This window comes from Arachis ipaensis, chromosome B01, assembly GCF_000816755.2.
Source record: "Arachis ipaensis cultivar K30076 chromosome B01, Araip1.1, whole genome shotgun sequence".
NCBI classification, from domain to species: domain Eukaryota; kingdom Viridiplantae; phylum Streptophyta; class Magnoliopsida; order Fabales; family Fabaceae; genus Arachis; species Arachis ipaensis.
The window spans coordinates 28,663,494-28,672,242 of NC_029785.2; the positions used below are offsets into that span (position 1 = coordinate 28,663,494).

The 8,749-nt window shown below is 34.0% G+C and overlaps 1 pseudogene; it reads left to right on the forward strand.

The window, feature by feature from the left end:
- On the forward strand, nt 4,998–7,790 carry LOC107604843 (annotated as a pseudogene).

Here is an 8,749-nt window from a genome sequence, read left to right on the forward strand (position 1 = left end):
AATAGGAGTAGCGAAAGATGTGTGCGAACCTCCTAGGCTATCTTGTATAGTTTGCTTCAACAGAGGAACTATATGGATAAGAAATAAAAGACATCATTAGTCACGGCTGTCCTCTATAATAGTAAAGACTAGTAAATTGCTATGTAATGATGCTTGTCGCGTGGGGCCTAAAACACGTAAATGAATGTTTTTGTTTTATACTCATCTGAATTAATTAATTCACCACTCTCTATATCTAATGAAATTTGTGGTTTTTGGATTGAAAGCAATTGAGCTAAAGCAGTAAACTAGAGATTGCATAAAGCAATGGACGGAGAATAAGAGAGACGAGAAAACAGATTTGTGAAGAATAGAAGATAATGAGATTACTTGATTTGTAAGCAATATTAAATTCATACACTAATGAACCAGAAGAGTGCACATATATATATACTGCAACCAGAACTAAGAAAGCCTAGAAGAGAGTCTTGATAATAACCCAACAGATTCACAACAACTCAATACATTATAACACTGCATAACTAGGTTGCGTATGTTTCTGAGAACAGGACAAGACAAGACAAAGAACAATACATAAAGGACAGAGATACAAAATTTTGTATTCTTGTATTCTATTTGGTGATAAACTAGAATAAATTATGAAAATCTAACTTATTTTCATTTTTTTATAAAATAATAAAAGATATAATTATAAAAAATTAACAAGAATAATAAAAAAATAAAAAATAAGTTCCGTCTCTTGTTAGTGTTTTTGTGTCCTTCCTGTTAGGATAAACACAAAATACACTAATTCAGTGTCTCTGAACATAATGTCTCTGTCCATGTTTCCTCTGTCAAATACAATTTTGTGTCTCAGTATTCTTATCTCAATATTCTGTCTCTGTAAATAAACATAACTTTCTATCCCTTATATTCCCCCTCAAACTTTGCAGTGGGTGGACTCGCCACTCTAAGTTTGTCTCTGAATTTGGTGAAGAGGTTTAAGGACAGTGGTTGAGTTAGCAAGTTTGCTACTTGATCACTTTCTAGGATGTTGACCATATACAATTCTTTTCGGTTCACCATTACTCAAACAATGGAGATAAATTTCCATATGTTTGCACCATGTATGGAGAACGGGGTTAGCAGCAAGCAAACACACACTTAGATTGCCACAAAAAATTGTGGGAGCTAAATGGTCGCTTGATTTTGAGCTCCATGAGGGGTTGCTGGGTTGCAATGATCTTTGACTGAGCTGCTACCATCGCACGATATTCAACCTTAGTGCTGTTCCTACTTATATTAGGTTGAATGTTGCTTCTCCAAGAAACATGTAGTATCTACTAATAGACTTTCGATCATCCAAGTCTCCAGCTCAATCAGCATCTACAAAAGCCTTGATTCTGAAGTCAATTCCTTTATTAAAACAATCCCCTTATCAACTATACCTGTTGCATAAATTGAGCTGCTATATTTACAACATGAGCCAACTTTGTTCTTGTTATAGTTAAATATTGCAAAGCACCAACAATCTCCCTATAATGTTTTGGATTTTCATAAGCTTCAGAATCATTGGTAGTCAATTTAAGAGATGAAACCATTGAAGCCTATGTCCATTTTTGATTTGTTGAGAAGATCAGTAGCATATTTTTGTTGAGTAACAAGCAAGCTACTTCCTAGTAGATGCTTGAATTCTAAACCCAAAAAATAATTGAGTTCACCAAGATCTTCTAAAGAAAACGTTTTGTTAAAATCAGCTGTTAAAGATTCAATTTCAAATGAGTTGCTCCTTGTGATGACAATATCGTCTATATATACCAAAACAAAATCAGTAGAGGTGTTAGTATATCTAATAAACAAAGAAACATCCAATTTTGTTTTCTAAAGCCAAACTTAAGAAGAGTAGTAGTTAAGGTTTGAAAACAAGCTTGAAACCATTCTCTTGGAGCTTGTTTTCAAGCCATACAAGGCTTTCTTTAATTAAAAAACATGAGTTGGATTAGAGGAAAAATAATCAATTGGCTGAGACATACATACTTACTCTTCAAGCACTCAATTAGAAATACATTATCAAAATCAAACTGTCTTAAGGTCTAACTAAGAGATAAAGCAATAGCGAGGACAATTTGAACCGTTGATGGTCAAACTACTGTACTACTCTCGATAATCAATACTTTCTATTTGATGAAACCCTTTGGCTACAAGCCTTATGTAACACTCTCACTAAATTCTTTATACCATAACTTACAAACATACATAACCATCAAAACTTCTAACCCTCTTGACAAAATACAATATTAATGGAAAGAAAAAAAATAAACTAACTAATATAACAACAAGACAATCCTTATCAAAAAAATAGACCCGTCCCAGTCCTAGTCTCTGTTCTTGTCTGTCGTGAGTCATGGTAGCCCCCATCATCTCTCTTCACCAAACTTAACGAAAAAGACCTATGTGACACTTAACGTTGCTTATGTGGATGCTAAGTCTCTGTTAAGCGACATGCTGGTGAATGGGTAATGGTCAGAAGTTGATTTGTCTCCCAAATAACAGGTCACTTAACAAAGACTTAGGAGGACATATCCAATCCTTAACCATTGTCCATTTGCCAACATGTCACTTAACGGAGACTTAGTGTCCATATTAGTAATGTTAAGTGTCATGTAGGTCTCTTCCATTAAGTTTGGTGAGAGAAGATGACGGAAAGATCGCCATGATTTATGACAAACACGAATAGAGATTGGAACGAGTCTATTTTTTAGACAAGAATCGTCTTATCCTATTTTGAAATGGATAGAATCAAGTTAGATGCATGTTTATTCAAATAACTATCCAAAAAGTAACAAAGACTTCTAAATCGACAAATAAATTGTCAAGTAATATATATAGGTGAATTAAGGTAGTCAGAATCGCGTTTTAACTCATGGAAACGCACGATTTTACGCTTCTGCTCCATCTTTCCATTGCGATTCTGCTTATCGTCCAGAACCAAACTGCACCGTGTGGAATCGCCGCTGAAGAACGCAGCGCCGCCGGAATCGTCGCTTCTGCCAAGTTGTTGCGTTTCAGGTTGAAGAAGTTCTTTTTCTTGGCCCTGATTGCAGCCCAACCCAACCCAATGGCCCAATCTGAATAGAAGGCCATGGAAGAGGAGCCCTAGCAGAGTAACAGTCTCTCATCTCTTAATCTCCCTCACTTTTACAGTTTATCTCCAATTCTCCATGGCCAAAATTTCAAATTTTTACCTCTCTCAAGTCTCAATTTCTGACTTTATCTCTCTTTTCCTCTGAAATTTGAATTTTGCACGACCGAAAACCCTAATTTGGAGCGTCACCGACTCGCCGTGAGGTTTGCCGCTGGTGTTATCGAATCGGACTAGTGGTGGTTGGATTGCGTGAGTGTCACTTTGCGATTGTAACTTGCGAACCTCTCTGGCTCTGCCTCTTTGTCTCTGGCTCTGGAATATGGATCGCTGCTCTTCTCCTCCTCTTTGCTACTACTTCATCAGGTAAGTTAAAAGTTAAGACCTCTTTAATCTTTATCCTCTTCAGTCTTATTTTAATTAGGAAAAAAAGGTAAATGAGAAAGAGGCATAGGGATAGAGTTGATTACAGAGTATGGTAGTGTCAAACATTTGTTCAAGAGCTTTAACCAATTCATGGTAGCCATCATGAACTAAAAGATTGAGTTTTCTGCCAATTGAAATGCCTTCCATGTACACTTTCACAAAGAACGTGTTATGATCGCTGCAATCATTTGCCAATTCAGCACCTTGTGAACTACTTGCAAGTGATGATGATGTTGATGATGATTGTATTTGCCAAGGCCCCCTAACATGTAACAACAACAATAGGATTCAAAGCCTCTCCAGTCTCCATTCCTTCTGCCTTTGTCACACCTTTGTCACCCACTGTTAATAATAATTATTATTTTTATTTTGGTAAAAATTACTATTATTTTGATTTATTATTTTAGATGTTGATTATTGTGAATCTTTGTTTTATCTTCTCCTTCTATGTTTATAGATGCTTAATCTCTGAGCATCATGTCTTAATTTATTATGCCTAATGATGTTTAACACAAAATGTATTGAGATAGTAGTTGTCTATGATTAAAAATTTCAAAATCTTGTTGGCAAGCTTTGATGCACATCATTGGTTTAGTAGCTGCTAATAAGCATTAAAATTTTCTAAGCCATGAGATTTGAGGGTAAACCTGAAATCACTTAACAAACATATCAAGGCATCAAATGGAATTAAAGTGAATTAAATTTAGCTATTTTTAGACCCAAAAAGCATATTTTCACACTTAAGCACAAATTCAGGGAGAATTACAAAACCATGCAATTTCATTGAATAAATGTGAGAAAAGTTGATAAAATCTCCCAAATTAAGCACAAGATAAACCACAAAATCGGAGTTTATCAGATTGCACTCTACATTTTTACCTGCATATACTTGGAAGTTGGGATTTTACGTGACAAGCAAGGTTTATTGGTTTTGATATGATTATGTCATTGCTGTGACTTAAATAATGTTTTAGTTATCTTAGTGGTTTAAATTTGTTTTACTCTGTTCTGAATTATTTAAAAAGTTAAAATGCTTTTTACCTGTTTATACTTGAAAGTTGGAACTTTATGTGACAAGCAGGTTTATTAGTTTTGATATGATGTTGTGACTTAAATAGTGTTTTAGTTATCTTAGTGGCTTAAATTTGCTTTACTCTGTGCTGAATTACTTAAAAAGTTAAAATGCTTTTTACCTGTTTATACTTGGAAGTTGAATTTCTTTTAACTAAATGGTTGAATTCTTGTTGTGGCATTGAATATAATTCTTGAATTTTTGTTATGCTAGTATTTTTTGTTCAAATTAGATTGTTAAATTTTTGTTGTTGAACTTGGATGATTACAATTGAAATTGAACACAATTCTGTAATTTTTGTTAAATTATTGAATTTTTGCTATGACATTGAACTAATTTGTTGAATATTTACTGTTTTAATTTTTTTTCTAAACAGAAATGGCATCGACTCAAGCTAATGCAAGTGAAAATCTGACTAACATTCTAACTTCTCAGTCAGGAAGTACAGCTAGAATTGCTAGTAAAAGAAAAGTTGCTAAGAATGCTCTTGGAAGTAGAACTGATGTAGGATGGGAGCACGGGATATCTATTGGAGAAGATGGAAAGAAGATACACTGTAAATAGTGTCATAAAATTTTTTCAGGAGGAGTTTATAAATTGAAACACCACTTAGCAAGAACTCAAAAAGATGTTGGAGCTTGTACAGCTGTTAATGATGAAGTTAAGAAGCAAATGTGGAATGTTGTGAGTGGGTTTCAAGTGAATTTGATGAAGAAAATAAGCATGGATGGGGCAAGCCCAGGTGAAGCTACTAAAGAAGCTTACACTACCGGTGAAAAAAGAAAAGGAAAGAACTAGATGGCAACATATTCAAGAAAACACGCATTAGTACTCAAACAACAATCAACAACATATTTAAGAAGAATTTGAGAGAGGAAGTATATTTATGAACAATCAACTAATTAGTGATTTTTTCTACAACAATGGTATCCCCTTTAATGTATCAAGGAGCGAGGAATATAGTAGAATGTTTGAAAAAGCTATAAGATATGGACAAGGATTCAAGCCACCATCCTACCATGAATTAAGGGTGCCTCTTTTGAAGAAACACGTGGAGATTGTTCAACAATCACTAGAGGAACATAGAGCATATTGGAAGCAGGTTGGTTGCACAATAATGACTGATGGTTGGACAGATAAGAGAAGACGGACCATACTAAATTTTTTGGTTAATACTCCTAAAGGAACTATTTTTTTGAAATCTATTGATGCCTCTCATATTACTAAGACAGCTGATAAAATCTTTAAAATGATAGATGATGTGGTTGAAGATGTTGGTGAAGAAAATGTCATCCAAGTTGTCACCGACAATGCGGCTAACTACAAAACTGCAGTAGAAATGCTAATGAAAAAGAGGAAAAAGTTATTTTGGATGCCTTGTGCAGCACATTGCATTAATTTGATGTTAGAAGACTTGAAAAAAAAAAGTAACACTTCACAAGGACACAATATATAAAGGTAGAAAGATTACTACTTACATATATGCTAGAATTGCTCTTATTACACTACTACACATCCACACTAAGGAAAAAGATTTGGTGAGGCTGGGTATGACCCATTTTGCAACTTCTTACCTTACTTTGGGATGTCTCAATGGCAACAAAGATTCCTTAATAAGAATGTTTCTTTCTGATCAATGGACTTCTAGTAAATTTGCAAAGACAAAAGATGGAAAGATAATTGCAAGTGTGGTGTTGGATAAGATATTTTGGAAAGAAGTGGTAACTTGCTTGAGGGTTGCCTACCCTCTTCTTCATGTGCTTCGTATGGTGGATTCAGAAGAAAAGCCGGCAATGGAATTTATTTATGAAGAAATGAAAAGTGCAAAGGAAAAAATACGAGATGCATTTCAAGGAGTTGAGACAAGGTAAAGTGTCTAATTATTTTTTTTAATTAATGCATAAGAGCTGTACATAATGTTGGATGATATGTGTAACGGTGTAAAGTGTAATTGTAAAATGTAATAACAACAGAGGTAGAAAAGTAAAAGTCAGAGAGAGTTGAAAATTTTGAAGATTGAATGGTGTGTGATTGTGTGGCATATAGCAGCCTTGCTTGAACGGCTAGGAAACCATTCATGAATAGGTTAATAATAATAATAATAATGTATGGGAAAAAGAAAAGAACAAAGTTAAAATGCAATACCACAAGGTAGGGGCACACCATGCTTATATGTATATGGTGGGAAAACACCATTAATTTGGAATCAGATTCAACTTCAATTCTGAAAATATTTTTTATTTTGTAACTAATTTATTAATTTTTTATGTTTTAGTTATATAACTATTTGGGATATTATTGATGCAAGATGGGGCAACCAACTTCATAGGCCATTGCATGCTGCGGGCTATTATTTGAATCCTCAAATTCATTATAGTTCTGGTTTTGAAATCGCTTATGAGCTTAAGAAGCAGTTTTATGCTTGTATGGAAAGAATGACAGAAAATCCAGATTTAATCACTAAGATGGATGTTTAAATTGAAGATTTTAAGACTCGAAAAGAATTTTTTGGTAGTAAAGTAGCTCAAAATGCAATTTATACCAAAACTCCAGCTCAATGGTGGGATTCTTATGGAGATCAGCATCCAGAACTTCAACAATTTGCAATTTGTGTCTTGAATTTGACATGTAGCTCATCTGGATGTGAACGCAATTGGAGCGCTTTTGAGATGGTTAGTAATTAAATATAATTTGTATTTTACTTCTATAAATTTAGTTGTTAATTCTTCAATTCTATCTTATTGTTTGACTAATACTTTTTATGTACTTTTGAAAGGTTCACACAAAAAGGAGAAACCGTTTGAAAGCTAAACCATGAATGATGTTGTGTTTGTGATGACAAACTCAAGATTGGCAAAGAAAAAACAAACTAGAAGAAGTCTTGATTATGACTATATTCTTGATGAGTTGGACTTTGATGAAGAGTGGATTGTTGCTGATGAAGATGCAGAAGAAGAAGATTTAGCTGCTCTAATTCCGGATCCTGACTTAAATGATGGAGCAAGTGGTAATAGAGTTGTTGGTGCTTCTAAGGATCCTTTGGCAATTCCTTATCTTGATGATGATGAGTTTGAAGAACTTCTTCAAGGACCTCTTCCGTCCACGGCACCACCACCTCTATTGCTACTCTTAATTTCAACTTATCTCACGAACAGGGCTGCCGACTTATAAAGGAACGTTCCACCAGGAACTTTGATAGCCTTCATGGTCGGACACTGGCTGATTACTCTATCGATTTTACCCAAAACTCGTGCGTTGCACTTTCAATGTTACCACATTCTTTTCCAATATTTACTGATTTATTCTTTTTGTTAATTAATTTGATTAAGTGATCGAAAACATTTACCACACCTCCATTATGGAATTCACCGTGATTATCAGAATCAACTACTTTTAGGGCCCGTTTGGAAACCTTCAAAAGTAATTTTTTGAACTTTTAACTTATGAAAATAGTATTAATATCTGATGCAATTTTCAAAATCAAATTGCAACTTTCTAAGAAGCTATTTAGGAGCTTATAAGAGAAGTTAAAAAAAAATGGCTTTTCTCATAATACTACTACTTTTTAGCACATTTCTATAAAATAAGCACTTTTAGAATTAAAAAACCAAATACAAAATAAGTTATTTATAAGTTACTTTTAATATAATCATTTATTGTTTAAGCTATTTTTTTCAAAAGGAACTTAATTAAGCTGTTTATCCAAACTAGGCATTAGTCTTCTATCCTACGCATTCCAGGTGTCGTGCTCGGATTGGCTATTCTGCCTTGGTCACCTTAGCCACAGTTCCATATATATATATATATATATGTGTGTGTGTGTGTTTGGTGGTATGTTGTTCAATGGCTAAGAGTGACTTTCTTTTGAGCATCCAATGGTACAGGGACACGTACAGCAGGTAGTCAAACGAAAAAGTGCACTAACTTTCAGTCAAAACTAGCAGTTAGTGCTAAGTGCAATAACATTAATGGTTTACTGCAGAGATATGGATGGAATTTTGAGTTCCAAAAACAATATTTTGACATGGGCCAAAGTTTGAGTCTGTTGAAAAACTGGTTGAATGTCCAAAAAATTTTTGGACAATAACTAAGGTTTATAGTTCAATTTATAAATTGTCTTATTTAACATT